The sequence below is a fragment of the Oncorhynchus nerka genome, linkage group LG23 (assembly GCF_034236695.1).
Source record: "Oncorhynchus nerka isolate Pitt River linkage group LG23, Oner_Uvic_2.0, whole genome shotgun sequence".
Lineage (NCBI taxonomy): Eukaryota > Metazoa > Chordata > Actinopteri > Salmoniformes > Salmonidae > Oncorhynchus > Oncorhynchus nerka.
The window spans coordinates 15,806,463-15,808,708 of NC_088418.1; positions in this window are offsets into that span (position 1 = coordinate 15,806,463).

A 2,246-nucleotide genomic window follows, 5' to 3' on the forward strand; every position below is an offset into this window, starting at 1 on the left:
CCAACTTCCTAATACTCTCTCTCTCCATAGCTCATTGGCTTGTAGTTACTCCAACTTCCTAATACTCTCTCTCCATAGCTCATTGGCTTGTAGTTACTCCAACTTCCTAATACTCTCTCTCTCCATAGCTCATTGGCTTGTAGTTACTCCAACTTCCTAATACTCTCTCTCCATAGCTCATTGGCTTGTAGTTACTCCAACTTCCTAATACTCTCTCTCTCCATAGCTCATTGGCTTGTAGTTACTCCAACTTCCTAATACTCTCTCTCCATAGCTCATTGGCTTGTAGTTACTCCAACTTGCTAATACTCTCTCCATAGCTCATTGGCTTGTAGTTACTCCAACTTCCTAATACTCTCTCTCCATAGCTCATTGGCTTGTAGTTACTCCAACTTCCTAATACTCTCTCTCTCCATAGCTCATTGGCTTGTAGTTACTCCAACTTCCTAATACTCTCTCTCCATAGCTCATTGGCTTGTAGTTACTCCAACTTCCTAATACTCTCTCTCTCCATAGCTCATTGGCTTGTAGTTACTCCAACTTCCTAATACTCTCTCTCTCCATAGCTCATTGGCTTGTAGTTACTCCAACTTCCTAATACTCTCTCTCTCTATTGCTCATTGGCTTTTAGTTAATCCAACTTCCTTAATACTCTCTCTCTCCATAGCTCATTGGCTTGTAGTTACTCCAACTTCCTAATACTCTCTCTCTCCATAGCTCATTGGCTTGTAGTTACTCCAACTTCATAATACTCTCTCTCCATAGCTCATTGGCTTGTAGTTACTCCAACTTCCTAATACTCTCTCTCCATAGCTCATTGGCTTGTAGTTACTCCAACTTCCTAATACTCTCTCTCTCCATAGCTCATTGGCTTGTAGTTACTCCAACTTCCTAATACACTCTCTCCATAGCTCATTGGCTTGTAGTTACTCCAACTTCCTAATACTCTCTCTCTCCATAGCTCATTGGCTTGTAGTTACTCCAACTTCCTAATACTCTCTCTCCATAGCTCATTGGCTTGTAGTTACTCCAACTTCCTAATACTCTCTCTCTCCATAGCTCATTGGCTTGTAGTTACTCCAACTTCCTAATACTCTCTCTCTCTATTGCTCATTGGCTTGTAGTTACTCCAACTTCCTAATACTCTCTCTCTCCATAGCTCATTGGCTTGTAATTACTCCAACTTCCTAATACTCTCTCTCTCCATAGCTCATTGGCTTGTAGTTACTTCAACTTCCTAATACTCTCTCTCTCCATAGCTCATTGGCTTGTAGTTACTCCAACTTCCTAATACTCTCTCTCTCCATAGCTCATTGGCTTGTAGTTACTCCAACTTCCTAATACTCTCTCTCTCCATAGCTCATTGGCTTGTAGTTACTCCAACTTCCTAATACTCTCTCTCTCCATAGCTCATTGGTTTGTAGTTACTCCAACTTCCTAATCCATCTCTCTCTCTCCAGGAGGGGGATTGTTCCATTTGTTCCAGTCGTTTCAAGAGGGGTAAATCTCTGCCGGCCGCCACCACTACTGACCAGGAGGTAAAGGCGGGAGCTTAAAGCCATTAGGGTGGAGGTTGCCCATAACACTTCCGTGAGCTCCAATGCAAGTTCAGACCTTCTACAGTAGTTGTAGCACACGATCCGTTTTCCTTTTCTGCGTAGTCTTTCCTCACCATTTTTCTAGTTTCATAAAACATGTAACCATGTTTCCAATAAAAAATCCTGTTCAACATTTTGAAATCGTTCTGTATTTTCCTTTGGACATTAATACTGGTTGCATGAATAAACCCTTTACCTCTCAGCCGAGACGCCAGATCTCTGGAGAGATCAACATCCCGAGGACACTAAGCATCTTTAGAGCATATTACATGGCAGTTCAAATTGGAAGAAACAATTGACGAACAGCCTCCTTTATACAAACGAATAAAAGTTGAGTAAATCATAAATAAATCTTTCGTTTTCACACGAAGTTCAAGTTATAAATAACGTTAGTGTGATTTGGCACTTGCATAATTCATGAACAAACCTGAGTGTGAGAACATTTTAGCCTGGCTGACGCGAGAGAGCAGTGACACACTGGTCTGGTCCGGAGTCCGTTGTCGGTGCAATATTCGCACACAACTTTACTTGAGCTTTGCTTGTTTGTTACCAAATGTTGTATTGCAAGGGAGGCTGGTGGGAGGAGCACAGGCTCGTTGTAAATGGGTAGGACTGAATTAAATCAATCGTAAAAAGCAGACACACCGC